Raw genomic sequence first — 23,816 nt, 5'->3', positions numbered from 1 at the left:
ACTTATTTTTAATGGAAAATTCTATTTAATAAAAAGAAAATCATGAATGGTTCAACCTCACGTGCAAATGTTGGCAAACAGATCTACTCCTAGACCAGCTGTTTCTATATACAATAAAATTGACGAAAGGCAAGATCTAGTAAATGCATTAAAAGATGAGCCAACATTGTCTTACTGATAAAAAAAAAGCTTGATTTAATAACTCATTTTATTGTAGAATTAAAATAATCTTGGCAATTACATCATATAAATGAACAAATTTAAAAGCCCGGTATGCATAAACCAACCTAAATTTTTTAAATCGCTGAGTTCCTGCATGTTGTGAGCGGTCCAGTAGTTTTGCCCAGAACCTGGTAAAGATTATTTCGAGGGAATCTGGTGCTGTAGCGCTGGGCTCGATCAGAGGTATATTAATGGGGGGATGGCTGAAATGCTGGAAAGATTTAAGGGTGGAAAATATTTTAAAAAATACAATATTCTCAGGCTGTAAACTTCTCTAAGTTTTAGCTTGTATCCATATCGTCGTCTTTAGGTCGTGGTTTATAATAATATTTTCCCTGCTCGACCACGTCCATGGGTTCTCCATTTTCTTTCTTGTTTTCTCTAAATTTCATATTTACTTGGACGGAAGCTGCACGGACGCGAGGACTATCGGTTTGTAGGGCACATGAGCGAAGCAGTACTTTGTCGGTCTGCACTGCTTTGCAAATTGCTTTTGTTTTCAAAGTCTGCACACTTTTTGTACAGCTTTTTTTCTTTTTTTCCCTCCTCCTCTATTGTTGTCTTTTTTCCCCTTTACACCTTCACTTCTTTCTCTTTTCTTTTGCGCCCTAATTAAAAATGTTAGCATTGTCAGACTCAGAATCATTGCTTGTCTCTTCATCTTTCGCCTGCCTTCCTTCAACTCGCCGAGAACACAGTCAGCTCTCAGAACTGATGTAAATGACATCACACAAGATTGTGACATCACACGTGATTATGACAAAAGGTTCTCATGATACTGTGCAGTGGAAGGAACGTGTCATGGAAATGATGTATATTAAAGGGATTGTGCTGCTTATGTACAGTATAAATTTTGAGAATTCAGAGACTCACTAACAGTTCTGATTATTACATGAGACAACAGGGCACAACATTAACTCCACCATTAATGTCAGAAAGCAGGAACTTCTGTTAGCTCTTCTGAGTGTCACTTCATTGCTCTCAACCAATGACCCTAAGCTCCCTGTTGCTGGGTTTAGCTCAGGAGAGCTCATGGAAGTTCCTGCTTACAAATATCCAGCTCTCTGGTGTTGGTAAAGGTAGTAGTTGAAGTAGTTATGGTGCTTGGAGTGTTCCTTTAACAAATTATTTACAAAATTGATAGAAATATAATTTCTCAACTGAAAACCAATTGTTTCCAATAGGCTATTATTTACAAACAGAAGACATTGATGTCCTGTAATTAACTTTTTTTTAACCCCTTAACGCCGCAGCCAAATGTACAAGTTGTGAACGAAACAAAACGTAAACAAAACCTGGCATTTGCGCTATATGTCTGTCCAACCGTAATTCACCTCTTTCATATTAAATGCACCCCCCCTTATTATATATCATTTTATTCAGGGGAAACAGGGCTTTCATTTAATATCAACTATTTAGCTATGAAACATAATTTTATATGAAAAAAATGGGAGAAAATAAGATTTTTTTTTATTTTTTTCGTTCTACATGACATTTTAACTGTCAATGTCATAATACTGTTTGCTTTTACTGCAATAAAATACACATATTTGTATTCAGCAAAGTCTTACGTGTAAAACAGTACCCCCTATGTACAGGTTTTATGGTGTTTTGGGAAGTTACAGGGTCAAATATAGCGTGGTACATTTGAAATTGAAATTCGCCAGATTGGTAACGTTGCCTTTGAGACTGTATAGTAGCCCAGGATATAAATTTACACCCATAATGGCATGCCATTTGCAATAGTAGACAACCCAAGGTATTGCAAATATGGGATGTCCAGTCTTTTTTAGTAGCCATTTGGTCACAAACACTGGCCAAAGTTAGCGTTAGTATTTGTTTGTGTGTGAAAAATGCAAAAAACGCCAATTTTGGCCAGTGTTTGTGACTAAGTGGCTACTAAAAAAGACTGGACATACCCCATTTGCAATACCTTTGGTTGTCTACTATTGCAAATGGTATGCCATCATAGGGGTAATTTTCATTATTGGGCTACCATAGGGTCATAAAGGCAACGTAAGCAATCTGGCGAATTTTAATGTGAAAAAAATTAAACACAAGTCTTATATTTGACGCTGTAATTTTTGAAAACACCATAAAACCTGTACATGAGGGGTACTGTTGTACTCGGGAGACTTTGCTGAACACAAATATTTGTGTTTCAAAACAGTAAAAAGTATTGCAGCAATAATATCGTCCGTGTAAGTGCTGTTTGTGCGTGAAAAATGCAAAAACCGTCACTTTTACTGGCGATATCATGGTTGTAATACATTTTACTGTTTTGAAACACTAATATTTGTGTTCAGCGAAGTCTCCCGAGTAAAACAGTACCCCCCATGTACAGGTTTTATGGTGTCTTGGAAAGTTAAAGGGTTAAATATAGTGCTAGCAAATTAAATTCCCTATACTTTCGGCATGGGTGGTCAGGCAGGTTCCGCTAATTGTAATTAATTAGTGTGAAGAAATGACTATATTATTCGATATTTTGCTGCATAGTTCTTGTTTTTTGTGTGTACTTTTCATTCGGCAGATGGGACTGCCGAACAGAGACCACCCCTGGCTCACTTAACTTCAAAGCCGGCATCACTTTCACCCTCTATGTGTGCGGTCAGCGTTCGTACTGTCGAACGCCACGTGGCAGAGAAAACCGCGGCCATCTTTTTTTCGCCAAACAAAGGCAGCGGGACTTGGTCGTCGAGTGTCTGGAACTAAAATCGGACACTCGACTTCCCAAACACCGGTCTCCATCATGCGAACGCTGGAACTAGTGATACCGATTAGCTAGGAGAGCGCTATTCGGTACAAATATGCACACGAATGAGGGGAACAATCGCTGCTAGGAGCCAGGGGAATTCATTCGGTACTTTTATGCATTTCTTCCCTTTTTCTGAAGTGACCGGCAAAACCACACGAACCTCTGGAACTATTTTGGGCAGTCCGCCCCAGTGGACCGGTCACAAAGGACTTCCATACTTTTTGCGAACCCCTGAACCGATCCGGGTGAAATTTGGATATGTTGGTCACCCGGATCGGGGCTATCAGGGGATATAGTATTTGTGGGGATACCCCAGGTATTGTAGCGGTACTTACCTTATCCGGGGGCCGGACGCGGTCCTCTCTTCAAGCCGCGCGCGGTCCTGCGGCTGCACGAGCCGCGCGCGGCTCGTCCGACTGTTCAGACAGGAAGGCGGGCAGTGACCGCGGGAAGCGGTCACGTGTCCCGCCTGCAGCTAAGAGCGCGCCGCGAATCTCGGGCGCGCTCTTAAAGAGACAGTGGGAGCCTAAATTGCAAAAAGGCTCCCATTGGCTCCTGTCATGCCAATCACCCCATACACTTACCTGTTGGGGGAGTGGAAGTGACAGGAGCCAATCACATTAGTTTGAAGGCTACTTATACTTACCCTTTTCCCTTAGTTCCTTGCCCTATCGTGGTTTCTGCTACAGTTCCCTTTAGTGCTTGTTGTGTTCAGTTGTGTTTCTCCGTATTTGACCTTGGCTTTGTATTCTGACTTCGTTTTCGCTTTATCCTATTCTGTACTGTTTGCCGGCTTGCTGATTCCTGTGTACCAGTCCCCGGCTAGTTTTCGTTTACGCTGTCTCTTTGTGCCCTTGACCTCGGATCGTTCCTGACTGACTCTGTCTTATCCTATTACGTCGAGTCCGGCCACTCTAAGGTCCGGTAGACGTATCTCTCCTCTGTACTGTCTTCTGTTAGGCTGGATCCTGCGTGTAGGGGTATATACTCGTTACATTACGATAGGGCCATGGACCCCGCAGATTTAGCTCAACAGATGGCGACCCATGAGGCTAGATTTGTAGAGCAGGATCACCGTATGGATCAAATAGCTCAGGCTCTCCAGACGCTCTTAGCTAGAACCATTCCAGCAACCGCACCTAACCCTCCTGCACCCCTGCTTCCTGAAGTATCGACTATGCCTAACGCTACAGCACATTTAACGCCTCCTCCTAGGTATGGAGGGGATTCTAAGACATGCAGAGGGTTCATTAACCAAATAGAGTTTCATTTTGAAATGTATCCACGTTCATTTCCCACAGAGAGGTCTAAAGTTGGGTTCTTTATGCACCAACTTACCGACAAAGCACTTGAATGGGCAAACCCTATTTGGGAGGCTAATGGACCTATGGTGCATAACTTTCACAGTTTCCTAACAGCTTTTTGCAGAACTTTTGATACTATGAAAAGGTCTAAGAATGCCGCTAGAGCATTAATGAGGGTTAAACAGGGTTCTAGGTCTGTGGCTGATTACGCTATACAGTTTCGTACCCTTGCCTCACAGGTCGATTGGACCAATAATGGGTTAACTACGGCCTTCATGGAAGGTTTATCAGACTCTATATTGGATGAGGTAGCAGCTAAGGAGCTTCCTATTGCCTTAGAGGACCTTATTGACTACCTCATCGATATAGATAACAGGATTCGTGACAGGCTCTATACTAAGAACAGGAATAGACGTTTTGTTACACCTATTCAACCCAGAGTTAATATACCGGAGAGTGTTAAAGTATCTGAAGAGGAACCTATGCAATTAGGGGTTGCCAAACTCTCAGATACTGAGAAATTACATAGGAGAAGGGAGGGACTCTGCCTATATTGTGGTAAGAGAGACCATATGGTAAAGGAGTGTCCTCTACTCCCGGAAAACTCTCACACCTAAGACCTTATAGGGGACTGGCCTTGGGTGTGATTTCTAAGTCTCCTACATTGCCTCCTAACCGACTGCTTCTCCCTGTTTCTTTACATATGGGAGAGAGTTGTATAGTTGAAAACATAGACGCCCTGGTTGATTCTGGGGCAGCCGAGAACTTTATAGACTCTGGTTTTGTAAAGAGAAACAATATTCCCATCAGAGAGAAGGAGATACCCTTGGCCGTTGAGGCCATAGATGGTAGACCTTTGATATCTCCTGTTGTTACTCACGAGACTGCACCGCTACACATGTACACAGGGGTTCTACACTATGAAACCATTCGGTTCCAGGTCATCACCTCTCCCTCTTCACAGTTGGTGTTAGGGTATCCATGGTTACGTGCCCACAATCCCATTTTTGACTGGGAGACAGGGCAGATAAAATCATGGAGTGAAGCCTGCCATGAGTCATGTACTATTGAAGTCACGCCTGTGAATTCTATTAACGTTCCTACTGTTCCTCCTTTATCTACGACAATACCCTCTCAGTATTTAACTTTAAAGACTGTCTTTGATAAAAGAGAGGCTGACAAATTACCGCCTCACAGACCCTACGATTGTGCTATTGATTTGTTGCCTGGTACTATACCTCCTAAGGGCAGGGTGTACCCCCTATCGGTTCAAGAAAACCGTGTCATGGAGGAGTACATTAAAGAGTCATTAGACAAGGGATTTATTAGAAGATCCTCCTCTCCGGCTGGAGCGGGGTTCTTCTTTGTATCAAAGAAAGAAGGTGATTTAAGACCTTGCATTGATTATAGAGGTCTTAACAAGATCACCATCAAAAATGCTTACCCTATACCTCTAATAACAGAATTGTTTGACAGGCTCAAACATGCTACGGTATTCACCAAATTAGATCTTAGAGGAGCATACAATTTGATACGTATTAAAAAGGACCACGAATGGAAGACAGCCTTTAACACTCGGTCAGGTCATTATGAGTATACCGTCATGCCATTTGGGCTTTGCAATGCCCCAGCAGTGTTCCAAGAATTTATTAATGATGTCTTAAGGGACTTTATTCACTCATTTGTTATTGTGTACTTGGATGACATTTTAATATATTCTACTGACATTCACGCTCATCACAGACATGTTACAACAGTTCTGAAGACCCTTCTTGCTAATGGTCTTTATTGCAAATTAGAAAAATGTCTATTCGACCAGTCCGAGGTCCAGTTTTTAGGGTATTTGATTTCCGCCGAGGGTTTTCGGATGGATCCCCAGAAGCTCGCTGCAGTCATAGAATGGCCTCTGCCACAAGGTCTGAAAGCCATCCAGCGTTTTCTGGGTTTCTCTAATTATTATAGACGTTTTATCAAAGGTTTTTCGTCTATAGTAGCGCCTATTACTCGTATGACTAAAAAGGATGGCAATACACGTGTCTGGTCTACTGAGGCACTTCAGGCTTTTGACTTTCTTAAAACTACGTTCGCCTCTGCCCCTATTTTACAGCATCCTGTCCCCTCATTGCCATATATACTTGAGGTTGATGCTTCCGATATAGGGGTAGGTGCTGTCTTATCCCAAAGAGAGTCTCCTGACAAGCCATTGCATCCTTGTGGCTTCTTTTCTAAACAAATGTCCAAGGCAGAGAGGAATTATGATGTGGGTAATCGCGAACTCCTTGCTATCATTTTAGCACTCAAAGAATGGAGACATTTGCTAGAAGGAACTAAGGATCCTATTCTCATATTTACAGATCACAAGAACCTATCCTAGCTTAGCGAAGCTAAAAGATTGTCTTCAAGGCAGGCTAGGTGGTCACTGTTCTTGTCTCATTTTAATTATATAATCACCTATAGGCCAGGTGACCGGAACACCAAAGCGGACGCTCTGTCCAGACAATTCGAGACTATTGACAAACAGGAGATTGATGTCACTCCTGTCATTCCCCCAGACAGGATAATAGCAACTACTATATTGTCTATTTCCTCGTCCCTCTTGCAGGCCATACAAGCGAAACAAGGCATGGCACCCAGCGAGAGGCCTAATGATAAATTGTTCGTTGACATTCCCGAGAGACGGGATATTCTGTCACTTTATCACGATACTAAGACTGCTGGACATCCTGGTATTTCCAAAACAGTGTCAGCCGTTTCTCGGTATTTCTGGTGGGATACCTTACGTAAGGATGTTACTGACTATATAAGTGCTTGTACTACTTGTGCATGTATGAAAACCTCTCGTAGAGTTCCTTGTGGGCTGTTGCATCCGTTGCCCGTTCCCGAGAGACCTTGGTCTAATCTATCAATGGATTTTATTGTTGAATTACCCCCTTCGAATGGTAACACGGTCATCCTAATGATAGCAGATCGGTTTTCCAAAATGGCTCACTTTGTGTCTCTTCGCAAGTTGCCCACTTCCAAGGAATTGGCTCTTATCTTCGCTAGAGAAGTGTTTCGATTACATGGTATTCCCTTATCTATTGTATCCGATAGGGGTAGCCAATTTATTTCCAGGTTCTGGAAAGCCTTTTGTTCGGAGATGGGTATTTCCCTCTCATTTTCTTCCGCTTACCATCCCCAGTCTAATGGAGCTGCTGAACGTGCCAACCAGTCTCTTGAGCAGTACCTCCGTTGTTTTGTGTCTCACCATCAGGACAATTGGTCTGACCTGCTTCCTTGGGCTGAATTTGCTCGGAATAATGCCACTCATGATTCTTCCGGCAAAAGCCCTTTTTACGTTGTCTATGGCCAGCATCCCGTTGTTCTTCCGGCTGCATTCTCCTCTCAGGGCATGCCAGTTCTGGATGAGCATTTGGCTGGTTTGCGTAGTACTTGGGAGCAGGTTCAGCGTTCTTTGGTGGACTCTGCTGCCCGCCAGAAGGCTCAGGCTGACAAGCATCGCAGAGCGGCTCCTTCCTATGTTGTGGGGGACAGGGTTTTGCTTTCCACACGGAATATTCGCCTCCGGGTGCCTTCTATGAAATTGGCTCCCCGCTTCATTGGTCCTTATCGCATTATACATAAGGTTAATCCCGTTTCTTATGCCTTGGGTCTGCCTAAGAATCTGCGTATACCCAATGTATTTCACACCTCTTTGTTGAAGCCTTACGTACGCAACCGCTATACCCGGCATACTCCCCCTCCCCCTCCTGTCTCTGTGGAGGGTCATGAGGAGTTCGAAGTATCTGCTGTTATTGACTCTCGTTTTCTTAGGGGTCGGCTTCAGTACTTGGTACATTGGAAGGGTTATGGGCCTGAGGAGCGCAGTTGGATTTCTGCGGATGCTGTTCATGCTCCCCGCCTTGTACGTTCTTTCCATTCGCGTTTTCCTGCCAGGCCTGGTCCTGCCCGCCCGGAGGGCGTGTCCTCAGGGGGGGGTACTGTAGCGGTACTTACCTTATCCGGGGGCCGGACGCGGTCCTCTCTTCAAGCCGCGCGCGGTCCTGCGGCTGCACGAGCCGCGCGCGGCTCGTCCGACTGTTCAGACAGGAAGGCGGGCAGTGACCGCGGGAAGCGGTCACGTGTCCCGCCTGCAGCTAAGAGCGCGCCGCGAATCTCGGGCGCGCTCTTAAAGAGACAGTGGGAGCCTAAATTGCAAAAAGGCTCCCATTGGCTCCTGTCATGCCAATCACCCCATACACTTACCTGTTAGGGGAGTGGAAGTGACAGGAGCCAATCACATTAGTTTGAAGGCTACTTATACTTACCCTTTTCCCTTAGTTCCTTGCCCTATCGTGGTTTCTGCTACAGTTCCCTTTAGTGCTTGTTGTGTTCAGTTGTGTTTCTCCGTATTTGACCTTGGCTTTGTATTCTGACTTCGTTTTCGCTTTATCCTATTCTGTACTGTTTGCCGGCTTGCTGATTCCTGTGTACCAGTCCCCGGCTAGTTTTCGTTTACGCTGTCTCTTTGTGCCCTTGACCTCGGATCGTTCCTGACTCTGTCTTATCCTATTACGTCGAGTCCGGCCACTCTAAGGTCCGGTAGACGTATCTCTCCTCTGTACTGTCTTCTGTTAGGCTGGATCCTGCGTGTAGGGGTATATACTCGTTACAGGTATAAAGGGGTGTTCCAGAAATTGGGGAAAATAGTGAATTTTCAGCCTGGAGATAATTAGGTTGTCACTATATCAGACCTGATTATCTCCAGGACTAGGGGAGGGAACTGCCTGTTTGTATTGGGTGTGTTTTATATTTTTACTGTTCGGGATTGGATAAATGTTACTCCTCCCTGTGGGATGTCCCCTTGCATGGGGACCTGCATAAAAAGCCATGTGTGTGAATAAACGTTAGTTCTGCTTGTATCCTGAACCTGGACTCTGACTGTTATTTGGAATTCGTATGCTGTAACGAGGGAAGTATCTTATGCAGCTGTTATATTCCGTATGGACTTCGTCCCTGTAACTACCGAACCGGACTCTCGCTACCTTAGGCTCTGACCGTCCGGGAGGTTTCCTTACAACTGGTGGCAAGCGGAGGGATTCGAATCCCGAATGGACATTGCAAACCAAGCAAGGGAATGAATGGCTCAGCAGTACCAGCTACTTAAAAGAACCACACTAAAGGATTTACTGGAAGCTCGAGGCAGAGTGGCAAGTAACAAGACAAAAGCCACGTTAATTGCAGAATTAATACAGAGCGATAATACCAGCAACACAGAAATGGATCAAGAGGAAGAAAACGTGATGCAAAAGGACATCCGATGGATGCTCAGTCTGTTGGGACCCAACCCAGCTACAGAGGCGGTTCTGCAGGTCATGGCACAAGCCAGACAATCGCAAAAAGAGCGAGAGGACCGGGACAGACCGTCACAGGGGGATTTACTACACTCCCCGGGAAGTACTGGGGAAATACCAAAGAAGGTAAACTATGCAGCCTTTAAATCTTTTAATGACAATGAGATGGAAATTGACAGTTACTTGCAAGACTTTGAACGCCAATGTGCACTGGAGGGATTAGACTCCACGAAATGGGCTGCAGTCATTAGCAGTAAATTGTCAGGTAGAGCAGCCGAGGCGCTGCGAGCAGTACCTGAGGGGGACATACATAATTATGAAAAAATAAAAGACATTTTGTTGGCCAGATATGCTGTAACTCCGGAGGCATACCGGAAAAAGTTTAGAGATCTGAGAAAGACTGGGAGAGATTCCCATATGGAATGGGCGTTTCGGCTACAACGGGCGGCCCGCAATTGGATGAAGGGCTGCCAAGCAACCACCCTGGAGGATGCTTTGCAACTTATGTTACTGGAGCAATTTTTTAATCACTCTGCAGAGGACATAAAAGACTGGGTTAAAGATAGAAAACCAAAAACTGTGGAGGAAGCCGCCAGGTTAGCGGATGAGTATCAGGATAATAGGAGGAAGGAGCAAGGGGTGAGCAGACCACCTTTTAAGCCTAACTACCAGGCTCCAACAACCCCTACCCCTCCTAGACCCTCCATGAGTAACCCTTCACCGAACCCAGCAAACACACCACGTCCCCCTGCAGTGTGTCATTATTGCAAACAACCAGGGCATTATAAGAATCAGTGCCCTCGCTTAAACCGGGGAAGCTGGGAAAGGCAACCCCCACAACAACCCAGGGCAGCTGCTCATTGTGTGCAACAGGAAGGCACAACCGGTGTTCCTAACCAAGAAGAACAGTGGAGTGTGTTACACGAGGTCAACCCAGTTCAAGCTGGGGGTGACAACCGGGACCACCACCGCCAATGGATTACTGTAGATGGCGTGGGGGCCCGGGCTCTGAGAGACTCTGGGGCTACTTTGACTGTGGTGCAACCTCACACGATCAGAGCGCAAGCTCGCACCGGACGCACAGTCGCTGTGAGGGTGGCTGGGGGCGCTATCCACAAACTGCCCACCGCTAATATCCTTGTTGATTGGGGTTCCGGGTCCAAACAGCTGGAGGTGGGGATTATGCAAGAACTACCCGCCGAGGTTTTGTTGGGAAATGATGTAGGATACTTGACCTCCCAACTGGCCCGAGACCCCCCTGCCGAGGCATACCCAGTTACCACCCGAGCTCAAGCCAGACTGGAAGCTCCGCTGCACTCTGAGGAAAACCAGGTAAGAGTCGAAATACCCCCCTTACCCGATCCTCCCTGTCCTTTCTGGGATACCCCCCAGGGGTTTGAACAAGAGCAGCGTACCGATCCCACATTAGAGGGTTATAGGAAGGCAGCGGCCGTTACCCCAGGGAACAACCCACACGAAAAGTTTGAGTGGTATAAGGGGTTGCTGTATAGAGTGACCGAGGGGGTGGGACAGGGGGCCACCCAGGTCATCAAAAGACAGTTAATTGTACCCCGTAAATTCCGGGCTGAATTGCTAAAACTCAGTCATGACATTCCCCTAGCAGGACATTTAGGGGTTAAAAAGACAAGAGACAGGTTAACCCAAACCTTCTTCTGGCCCAGGGTCACCCAGGACCTCAAGTATTACTGCAGGACGTGCGACGTCTGCCAAAGGGTGGGAAAAAGGGGAGACCTTCGGAAGGCCAAACTTCACCCATTGCCCATTATAGAACAGCCCTTTCACCGAGTAGCGGTAGATTTAATAGGACCCCTCAGCCGACCCAGCCAGTCGGGCAAAAAGTTCATACTAACTGTGGTCGACTACGCCACTAGATACCCAGAGGCAGTCGCCCTCACCAATATAGAGGCAGAGACCGTGGCCGAAGCCCTTATTCAGATTTTCACCCGAGTAGGTTTCCCACAAGAGATCCTATCCGATCGGGGAACTCAGTTCACGGCCACCCTGACACAACAATTGTGGCAGAGCTGTGGGGTGAAACCCCTGTTCAGCGCCCCGTACCATCCCCAGACTAACGGGCTCTGTGAACGTTTCAATGGCACTCTAAAACAGATGCTAAAAACCTTTACGGAGTCCCACAAGAACTGGGAAAAATTCCTCCCCCACCTTCTGTTTGCCTACCGTGAGGTGCCCCAGGCCTCCACTGGGTTTTCCCCCTTCGAACTCCTGTACGGGAGAAAAGTTCGGGGCCCACTGGAGCTCGTACGGGAACACTGGGAGGGCAATACAGACGAGGGGGGAGTCCCTATCGTCCAGTATGTTCTGGAGTTCCGGGACCGTCTGCGGGCGCTCACCGCATCGGTTCGGGAGAACCTGCAGACGGCCCAGGAGGACCAGAGGAAATGGTACGATAGGGGAGCCCAAGATAGAGTACTAGAATTAGGGCAGAAGGTGTTAGCTTTGAGGCCAGTTAAAAAGGATAAGCTACAAGCCGCATGGCAGGGACCATTTAAGGTAGTAGAACGGGTTAGCGAGACCACCTACATCGTGAGCAAATGCTCAGATGAAAGGCTGACCAAAGCCTTCCATGTGAATATGCTCAAACCATACTTTGAGAGAACAGAGGATGTGGGCGCCGTGTGTGCGCCCGCCACAGAAGATAGTGAGGGACTACCCCTCCCCGATTTACTAGACACCGCTCCCTGTACTATTGACCAAGTAAGCTTGGGTCAAAATTTAAACCCCCTGGAGAAAGGTGAGGCCACGCAACTGCTGCAGAGATACCAAGAGATGTTTTCAGCCACCCCAGGCTATACCTCCGCTGCGGTACACCGCGTGGAAACCCAGGGAGAGACGCCACTGCGGCAACAACCATATCGGATCCCGGAAGCAGTGCGTGAGAATATGCTCACCGAGTTAAGGGATATGTTACAGTTAGGGGTAATAGAACCCTCACAAAGTCCTTGGGCCTCCCCGGTAGTACTAGTACCGAAGCGCGACGGTACCACGCGCTTCTGTGTAGACTATCGGAGGCTTAACGATCGTACCATAACAGACGCCTACCCCATGCCCAGAATAGATGAGCTCTTAGACCGTATGGCGGGGGGGAACTACTTGACTACCCTGGACCTGTGCAAAGGTTATTGGCAGATCCCCTTGGAGCCTGCGGCCATCCCCAAGTCGGCATTCGTCACCCCTTTCGGGCTATACCAATTCAAGGTTATGCCCTTTGGGATGAAGAATGCCCCGGCTACCTTTCAGAGGATGGCCGATAGGCTCCTGGAGGGGTTTCAGGACTTCGCATGCGCGTATCTAGACGATATTGCAGTCTACAGCCGCACATGGGGAGACCATCTGGGCCATGTGTCCAGGGTACTCCAACGAATCCACCTCGCAGGGCTCACGTTAAAACCCGACAAATGTCACGTAGGTCTGGCCGAGGTACAGTATCTCGGCCACAGGGTGGGCTCCGGTAGACAGCGTCCAGAGCCAGCGAAGGTAGAGGCCATAGCGAACTGGCCCCAACCTAGGACCAAAACCCAGGTACTAGCTTTCTTAGGGACGGCCGGTTATTATAGAAAGTTTGTCCCAGAGTACAGCGCCCTGGCCAAACCCCTCACCGACCTTACCAAAAAGGCCCTCCCCAAACAGGTTTCCTGGACCCCAGAGTGCACGGACGCTTTCCAGAAGCTTAAAGCGGCATTGAGTGAGGCTCCTGTGTTGGCAGCACCCGACTACACTAAACAATTTCTTGTACACACAGATGCCTCCATGTTCGGACTGGGAGCCGTGCTAAGCCAAGTGGGCACAGACGGCATGGAACACCCGGTGGCATACCTCAGCCGTAAACTGTTACCCCGAGAGGTCAGCTATGCCACCGTAGAAAAAGAATGCTTGGCCCTCGTGTGGGCACTCAAGAAGCTACAGCCCTATTTGTATGGGCGGGCATTTACCCTTATGACGGACCACAACCCCCTGGTATGGCTTAACCGGGTAGCTGGAGACAATCCCAGGCTATTACGGTGGAGCCTAGCCCTTCAACCTTATAATTTTACTATGCAGTACCGGCCCGGAAAACAAAATGGTAATGCGGATGGCCTGTCACGCCAGACCGAACTGGACTCCTAAACCGCTACTTTTCTCGGACATCCCCAAGCCAACCCGACAGGGTCTAGGCGGGTATGCCGACCTATGGACTTATAGGGGAGCAGTGTGAAGAAATGACTATATTATTCGATATTTTGCTGCATAGTTCTTGTTTTTTGTGTGTACTTTTCATTCGGCAGATGGGACTGCCGAACAGAGACCACCCCTGGCTCACTTAACTTCAAAGCCGGCATCACTTTCACCCTCTATGTGTGCGGTCAGCGTTCGTACTGTCGAACGCCACGTGGCAGAGAAAACCGCGGCCATCTTTTTTTCGCCAAACAAAGGCAGCGGGACTTGGTCGTCGAGTGTCTGGAACTAAAATCGGACACTCGACTTCCCAAACACCGGTCTCCATCATGCGAACGCTGGAACTAGTGATACCGATTAGCTAGGAGAGCGCTATTCGGTACAAATATGCACACGAATGAGGGGAACAATCGCTGCTAGGAGCCAGGGGAATTCATTCGGTACTTTTATGCATTTCTTCCCTTTTTCTGAAGTGACCGGCAAAACCACACGAACCTCTGGAACTATTTTGGGCAGTCCGCCCCAGTGGACCGGTCACAAAGGACTTCCATACTTTTTGCGAACCCCTGAACCGATCCGGGTGAAATTTGGATATGTTGGTCACCCGGATCGGGGCTATCAGGGGATATAGTATTTGTGGGGATACCCCAGGTATAAAGGGGTGTTCCAGAAATTGGGGAAAATAGTGAATTTTCAGCCTGGAGATAATTAGGTTGTCACTATATCAGACCTGATTATCTCCAGGACTAGGGGAGGGAACTGCCTGTTTGTATTGGGTGTGTTTTATATTTTTACTGTTCGGGATTGGATAAATGTTACTCCTCCCTGTGGGATGTCCCCTTGCATGGGGACCTGCATAAAAAGCCATGTGTGTGAATAAACGTTAGTTCTGCTTGTATCCTGAACCTGGACTCTGACTGTTATTTGGAATTCGTATGCTGTAACGAGGGAAGTATCTTATGCAGCTGTTATATTCCGTATGGACTTCGTCCCTGTAACTACCGAACCGGACTCTCGCTACCTTAGGCTCTGACCGTCCGGGAGGAAACTACCGAACTCGATTTGGTTAAACGTGGTTTCCTTACAATTAGGATACCTAATTATGTAAAATTATCACATAAATATATGTGTATAATTAATATATGTATATATATACATATGTGTATATATACGTATATATATATATATTTTTTTTTAAATATTTATATTTAAATATAGGTATATATATAGTGATATATACGTATATATTTATGTATATAGATATATATATTATTTCGTTCTACGTGTATTTTGATATAAATATATATATATTAATATCACAATACAGTTAGAACGAAATAAAACACATCTATATATTTTTTAATATTTTATTTTTAATTATTTTTTTAATTTTATTTTTTTACGTATTTACATATTTATTTTTTTTATATTATTTATAAATATATATATAACAATAATTATATATATATTTAATCAGTATCAGTCTACGTGTAATTTGATATTAATATATATATATATAATTATATACATATTAATATTAAAATACACCTAGACGGTGTATGTGTGTGTATGTATATGTGTAAATATATACTTAGATCATATATATATAATATATATATATATATGATCTAAGTATATATTTTTTTTTTTACACTTGTTTAACTTATTTAAATTTTATTTCCAGCCAGCAGGGGGACCAACTGTCATTACAGTTGGTCCCCCTGCTGGCAATACAGAAGCCAGCTATACCGGCCATGTGATTGTGAGGTCCTGGCAAGGACCTCACTCTCACATGACCGGGAGGGACCGGAGGAGGAAGATGTGCCGCGGGGGGGCTCCCTGGGAGTCCCCCCAACCGCGATCGCCGGCGTGGGAGCGCCGGCGACCGGGTAAGTTACTAAAAACCGGAGGGTGTACTATTACGCCCTGCGGCGTTTAGAGCCGCTTTTAAAAGGACGTAATAGTACGCCCTCCGGTCATAAGGGGTTAAAAGGCAAAGATCCAATACATAGTTTTCAATTTAAAGTGACACCTAAGCAAGAGGTTATTACCGTCTTATATTAGGGAAAATTGGATGTAACAACTATGCAATAAAACCAAAAAAATAGAAGCATCTATAAGTTTATTGGCACATTTTTAAGCTTTTGTCTGCCATTCAGTTAAATCAATCTGTGATTTTATCCAAATTTGTGACAGTGGGGAGGTTTGTTTTTCTGTTAACCTCCCAACACAGTCCAATGCTTTTTGTAATAATTTTCTTCCGTTCACCTTTTGTTCTGCAAGGGGGCAACCTCCTAATTTCCTGGTAGTGGATTCTATGGTGGTTTGGTGGGGTGTCAAACAGGTCTGCATCTCTGGCTGGGAGTAGACCCCTCTGAATGCTCACTCACAGTCTCTAAACAGGAGGGAATATTGGCAGAGAACTGCTCCGAGCCAGAGGTGCATACTTGTTGTGTGAGCAGAGCAGGACTGGGAAGGGAGAGCTCTCCACCGGCCCATGCAGCTGATGGGGGCTCAGCAGAACCAACACTATAATGGTATCGCCAGCAATAAACAATTTTCATTTCAGTTGTTAAAATCATGTATATATGAGTCATGGATATAGTAACATACCCAGGGAATCACAAATACACAATTGGTGTAGTGAACAGGTTAAGAACAGCACTTGTGTATGGACTAAACTGTCTGGAAGGTATATAAGACTAAGTGTCAACTTGGGGAGCAGTCACCCTCACTAATTCCCTTTACTCTAAGCAGACCTCATCTAGGTGTCATACCCCTCAATGGCGAGACATAGACATTAATTTCATGATACGTGAGTGTCTCAGTTCTTGCTATCTAAATCAAATACTTTTTTTTAATGGAAAATTCTATTTAATAAAAAGAAAATCATGAATGGTTCAACCTCACGTGCAAATGTTGGCAAACAGATCTACTCCTAGACCAGCTGTTTCTATATACAATAAAATTGACGAAAGGCAAGATCTAGTAAATACAAGAAAAAAGTGGGGAGTAGGTTAGCGCTAATAATATATAAAAGGCAGCAACCTTACAGAGGGTCACCCTCTAACCCTCTGGGAGAAGGATGTACAGGTAAAAGGAGAAAAAGGCTGCGCCAAAAATGACCTAAAAATACAGTAAAATAAGTCCCAATAAAAGTGAAAAAGTAAAACGAAGGATAAATGTCAATGTTTGTTGTACTGGATACACTGGTAAAGTGTTCTCTCTTCTTATGATGCTTTGGATCCTCCCGTGATATGTAAAATATAAAAGGGAAAAGGACCAATTGTGCAGGTTGTGGGGTACGTAGTAGGTAAAAAATAAAATGTAAAGAACTCACATTTGCATGAGCTATAACCAGCTCAAGGGGAATAGACGTTCTGCAGTATAATCCCTGCTAGTAGGATATCACGGAATTCTGGTCCACTTTGGGTCTGGTGCTGTCCAATTCTCAGGAGAAGGGAGAGAAATATATAGACAACAGATAGTGCTCTCCGAAGATAAAATGTGGTATAGATACAAAACAATAGTAAATATACTCACAGTGTAAAGTGCAGATGACACTGCACTTGAGATATGGCGTGGGTGGTATAATCCCCACCTTAGGATATATAAAATAGCCAGGAAAGGAGAATATAAAATAGTAGTAATAAAAATATGAATGGCACAAATGTAAAGCCAAACGTAATTTATTGTTAAAAGTATATAATAAAATCCATTAACGCGTTTCACCACTGAGGTTTTTTCAAGATCTAGTAAATGCATTAAAAGATGAGCCAACATTGTCTTACTGATAAAAAAGCTTGATTTAATAACTAATTTTATTGTAAGAATTAAAATAATTTTGGCAATTACATCATATAAATGAACAAATTTAGAAGCCCGGAATGCATAATCCAACCTAAATGTGGCAGATGTCAGTTTAGCATTTCAAGACAGAGTCAAAATACAATTTAGTTATTAAAAGAGCATCATAGATATGATGACTTAGACCTCTTACAGCAAGGCTCAAGATTTCAAATCCCATATTACTAGCTGGGCCTAAAAGTTATTTGCCACTGCGAACCTGGAGTGTCAATGGCACATTCACCAGTAATTGTTATCTACTCACCAGGGCTCAATTTATTGCTCGAAAACAGCTATTGGGTAAGTAGAAGTTATGAAAGCTGCTTACAGAATGATCAATACCCAGCTCTTTCTAACTGTTACATCATTGCGCATGGAACATCGCCTCTTTAAAGGACCACTATAGTGCCAGGAAAACATACTCGTTTTCCTGGCACTTATAGTGCCCTGAGGGTGCCCCTGGGGGGAGGAAGGAGTTAAACTTACCTCTTTCTCCAGCGCCAGGCGGGGAGCTCTCCTCCTCCACTCAGCCTTCTCTCCTCCTCTTCGGCTGAATGCGTATGCGCGGCAAGAGCCGCGCGCGCATTCAGCCAGTCTCATAGGAAAGCATTATCAATGCTTTCCTATGGACGCTGGGGTCTTCTCACTGTGATTTTCACAGTGAGAAGCACGCAAGCCCTCTAGCGGCTGTCAGTGAGACAGCCACTAGAGGCTGGAATAACCAATTTATAAACATAGCAGATTCTCTGAAACTGCTATGTTTATAAAAAAAAAAGTGTTATCCCTAGATGGACCAGGCACCCAGACCACTTCATTAAGCTGAAGTGGTCTGGTTGCCTATAGTGGTCCTTTAATGTTCTAACAAACCCAATTTCCCACAAATTGCTAAGCCATGTGGGTGAATATTTCATGAACAAAACTGGGCATGGTTCAATCATTAACATTGCTGCATAACAGTCCATACCAGTGTGAGCGTTTAGTATAGAGGGTTTATAGGCCAGAGTGGGCAAGTGATTATCTCTAGTTAAGTATTTTTTTCGCTGTGTTAAGGCACTGATTTATTACTGGGAATAAATATTCCAGTACTGTCTACAGCTGGAAAAAAATAGTATCTGCTACTCTCCAGTACTCGGTGGGGCTGCAACTACAGAACAAAAAGTCTTGTATGTCTCCAAAAAATATGGTTGTTGGGATAAAGGTGGCGTCTGTTTTCATTTATAAAATTGGGATATTTGAGTCAGGTGGATTAAACAGCTCCTATTAAAAAAAAAAAAAATGCAAAAATATTGTAAACATTCGCAGGTGATTTACTTTAGGCTACCTCTTACTGTCATGTGGCTATTTATAGGAAGTTCTTTCCACGCCATCGTGCAGTGCTTTTAATTAATGCCCTTGGCTGTACCGAACAGGAGAGATACATTTCTCTCTATTCTGCTCCCTGTGACAGAATACGCGCTATAAATGTATACAAGCAGTAAGCGTTACCATGACTCCATGGGGGAAGGCCACGGCAGATCTGGCCTCTTGTAATTATATACTCTCTTTGGGATGTATCCAAACTCTGGCACGCTTTCTAAATATAGGAATTCAATCTTCACAGCGCCCCTCCTTCCCCCTCCTCCTTCCCCCTTCCCACACACCCTGACACACACGCACACACAAACACATGCAGGCAGTCACACACAGACAGCCACACACAAACACACAGACATAGAATGTGACGGCAGATAAGAACCAGATTCAGCCCATCTAGTCTGCCCAGTCAGTCACATACACAGGCAGACAGCCACACACACACACACACAAACACACACAGGTAGGCAGCCACACACACAGGCAGGCAGTCACACACAGACAGCCACACACAAACACAGACAGTGACACACACAGTGGCAGACAGCCACGCACACACACACACACACACACAGGCAGACAGCCACACACACACACAGTCACACACACAGGCAGACACACACACAGGCAGTCACACACACACACAGTCACACACAGGCAGACAGTCACACACACACACAGTCACACACACACAGACAGTCACACACACACAGTCACACACACACAGTCACAAACACAGGCAGAAAGTCACACACACAGGCAGACAGTCAAACACACAGACACACACAAGCAGACAATCACATAGTTACCTCTGTTCCTTGTGGCGGCAGACAGGCAGTGCAGCTCCTGGATTCTGGTCGTGGGGGGAAGCAGGGACTCCTTCCTGCTTCCCCTGCAGCAATAAGACTGCATTTTAGCGCTGCACGCTAAGCCCCGCCCCGCCACACGCTAAGCTCCGCCCCCGCCGCACGCTAAGCTCCGCCCCCGCGCAATTTTTTTTTTCTGCCATGTGTGAGCTGTGCGGCCGCAGGGCGCCCCCTGCTCCATGGCGCCCTGTGCGGTCGCACAGCTCGCACACCCCTAAGGCCGGCCCTGTTCACACCTGTACAATACATTAACATTTACATCCTGCATGATATGTGTACTAAATTGTAAACAGCACTCCGGGATTGGTGTGGCAGTTGACGTTCCATTAAAGGAACATTCTAGGTTAAAGCTGATTCCAAATCACACGTGTTAATAAATTATGGATACAATTTATAAAATCAATACAAATATATTTTCACCTCTTAATTTCCATCATTTGCGGCAGATCTACAGTTTCTGCAGTAACCAGAAGTCAGCTGAGGTTTCTTGGTCGATCATTCTGGGGTCAGGAAGGAAAATGTTCCTAGTTTGTTGTAAAATTATTTTGGATCAACAGCAAATAACAGATGTGAGAAAGAATAAGCTTGATAGACACATGTTTCTTTTCAGTCTATGTAACTATATAAAGTTATAAGACTGTGTAAGCTATTTAGGTATAAGGACGTAGGTTCCTTGGTGTTGTTTGTGGTGGTTGTAAAAGAACTTATATCGTGCATGTAGCTGTAACAAGTTTTGCAAATCTCTGCAACATAAGCTTAATAAAAAGGTCAGGGTGTTGAGCTTGTTGCAGGCATCCTCATGGATGGAGGAGATTCAAGGAAGATGCTTTGAGGTTTCCTTTAAAACAATGACAAAGAATAGTTAATCTATTTTGTTACCCAGAGGAATAGCATTAATGTTTACAATTTCTAAATCCACAAATCTTGGAAAATAATTATCGAGTAGAAAAAAAAAAAGAGACATTTATGTTCATCTGCGTTACAGCGATTCTTGGTGTCTTGCATGAGGAATAAAAGCTTAAAAATAATGTACATTACATCAAATCTAACCCTTGCAAATCTCTAAATCACCCTTTTGTTTAGTTTTTTTTATTTGATACCTGTGTGCTATTCCAATTATTTTTAAAATGGAAAATATTTGTGCTCATTATATGATGTCTGCCAGGGGATTATGTAGGCACTCTCCTTGTTATGACTTCCAGGGATTTATTCACTAAAAACTGAATTGAATAAAACCCTGTGTGTTTTACTTTTATAGGTCTTACATCAGGTTTGCCCAAAGGGTAGACCACCAGATGTTTTAAAATTACAACTTAATGCATTGTCATTCTAACAGCATTCTAGAGGCGTGCCAAGCATCATGGGAGTTGTCGTTCTACAACATATGGGCCCCCCTTCTTACACTAATCTTGAGGAAGCCTGGCTGTAACGGACCGTTTCAGCAGACAAGGGGTTAAAATCCGTTTAGGCGATATGCCCCTTTCTGAAAGACAGGCACAGCTACTGCAGAACACCAAACTCCCGAACTGGATACAAAAAGCACTCCAAACTGGAACCTCACGAATAGCTGCTAGCAGACGAACAGGAAAAGCATACATCAGCTTACACTCCTAGCAATCAGTCTCCAACAGCATACAGTGAATCCCCCCAAGAACGAGACAAGGCTCCGTGTTGGGGGTCAAGCAGTGGTCTGTTTATTGAGGGCTACCTGCCCCTGTATTTATGCAGGTCTCCCACCTGGTGGACACTCCCCTAGGGGACCAAATGGAAGACTGTAACACAGACAGACATGTATCACATTACAGACTCACAGAAGCAAAACATCCCCACAATGCATCCTGGCTTCCTCCCTTCTGCCCTGGAGATAATTGGAGAAGTAATTCTATTATCTCCCAGGACAAAGGCAAAACTCCATTACACACGTGGGGACCCAAATACAGTAATATGCTTTAAAATACATGAAGTTACTTTTTATACATTAAACATAGACATGTCACATATCCCCAGATAGCTCAGGTCTGACTGCACATTATTAGGTGAATGGCACTCAGACCACACGAATACAGTTTAATCGCCATGGAGCCAAAGTCTTTAATCACACGAATAGGCTCCATGGCATAGCTATCTGGGTTACCACAAATTCACATGAAACAAAATACCGAATGAACGGCTGTTCGGCTACATCCCCACGAATAGGAACCAGGAGACGGACGGCTCAGCGGTGTTCGTGCAAATAAGTGTCCGTTTATAGTTCCATAGTTTAGGTGCCGAACACCACTGGCCGTACGGGACTTGTAAAATGTCCGCCGCCACGTGTTCGGTCGACGAACAAAGACCACCCTGCCTTCGTCAATTAAGCTGCGGTTAACCTCAACTTCAGGGTGGTCAATTGGCGGCACACTCCAGCTCCCAGGTGGTCGTGCAATCGTTAGTTTGTTCGGTAGATAAAATCTACCGAACACCCCGGCAGAAAAGGCACGAATAAGCCTTTCTGCAGGGAAAATAAGTCTTTTAAAGTCTGGTCCATAGTCCAAAGGCAGCAGGCGGGCAACCAGGCTCCTCCAATGCAATGTGGCGAGATTGGTCTCGTCACACTGGCATTTGCAGTTGTTTGCCCCAGAGTCGTGAGGTTAACAAACCAGCGACCAGTGGAGGTCCTGAAGAAGGTTACACTGAAAGAAGAGTATAAAATCGGTTAGGTAATGAACCGTAACTGTTCACGCCTGTGTGCTTTAACAGAATGGTGTAAATTAAATCAGTACAGACAGATTGAAAGCTGGCCAGAGGCTAAATATGTGTTAGGTGTAAGTATGTAGTACAACTAAAACTGTCCGTTTAGGTGACAATATTGGGGATAGAGATGGAAGAGATTCCGAATATGTCCAGAAGGTAACTACTAAATAAATCCCCAAATCCGTCACCTTAAGATCCACTCCCCCGATGAGTCAGGGTAGGGAACAGAAGGGAGGGAAAATACTCGCCTCCTGTCCTTATTAAAATGAAAATTATTAGTACACTAAAGCTAGCATAATCTTCAATTTTATAACATGACAGGAGGCTTCCTATTTTGCAATTTTAACGCTGAAGAAGAGACATCCCAGCAGAAGGGGGAGTGCGAAAATAAAATGTACGGAAAGTGGATTCCCTAGACCAGTCCGCTGTTCGGAGAATATCCGAAAGGAACGCCCCTACCAGGAAGGCTGATGACGACGACGCTCCGCGAACGGAGTGGGCGCCGAATGCGGGGTCTATACCCGCGAGGGAAAGGATCCAGCGGATCCATCGGGCCAGTGTGGTGACCGAGACTGGGGCGGGAGGGCGTACGTAGGAGACTAGGAGTTGGCCCGACGAAGAGGACCGGAGTGAGGAGGTAACCGAAACATACCTGCGGAGGGTGGACACGACACAGAGCTGCGGGTCATCGGGAAAGAAGGGGTAAAAGACCGAAGTCGAACCCGACTTAGTGCGACGGGAAATGTGGAACGTGACCCCTTCAGGGGCCACCTCGAAGGCCCGAACGTCCGAAACTCGTCGGAAAGATACTAGACAAAGGAGGAAAGTGCACTTAGCGGATAGTTGTCGTAGGGAGAGGCGGTCATTCGGAAGCCAATCCCTGAAAAAGCGGAGAACCAGTCCCACATCCCATAGGTGAAGGTATCTGGGGGCCGAGGGGCGGCGGAGTCACATACCGCGGAGTAGGAGGCAGACTAGAGGGTCTTTGCCGACCGGGAGGTCCCCAACGGGGGTGTGAGCCGCCGAAATCGCGGAACGAACGACGTTGACGGAACATAAGAGCGGCCAGCTAAGAACAAGGAGGAAAGAAAATTAAGAATCATGGGAATAGGTGCTGTAAATGGATCGGAGTCCCGTTCCATGCACCAAGTAGACCAGGAGGCCCAAGCTGAAAGGTAACAGCGTCTAGTTCCCGGGGCCCATGAGTCCT

This window comes from Pelobates fuscus, chromosome 2 (assembly GCF_036172605.1).
Source record: "Pelobates fuscus isolate aPelFus1 chromosome 2, aPelFus1.pri, whole genome shotgun sequence".
Classification (NCBI taxonomy): domain Eukaryota; kingdom Metazoa; phylum Chordata; class Amphibia; order Anura; family Pelobatidae; genus Pelobates; species Pelobates fuscus.
Note: the sequence above shows the minus strand (reverse complement) of the source record.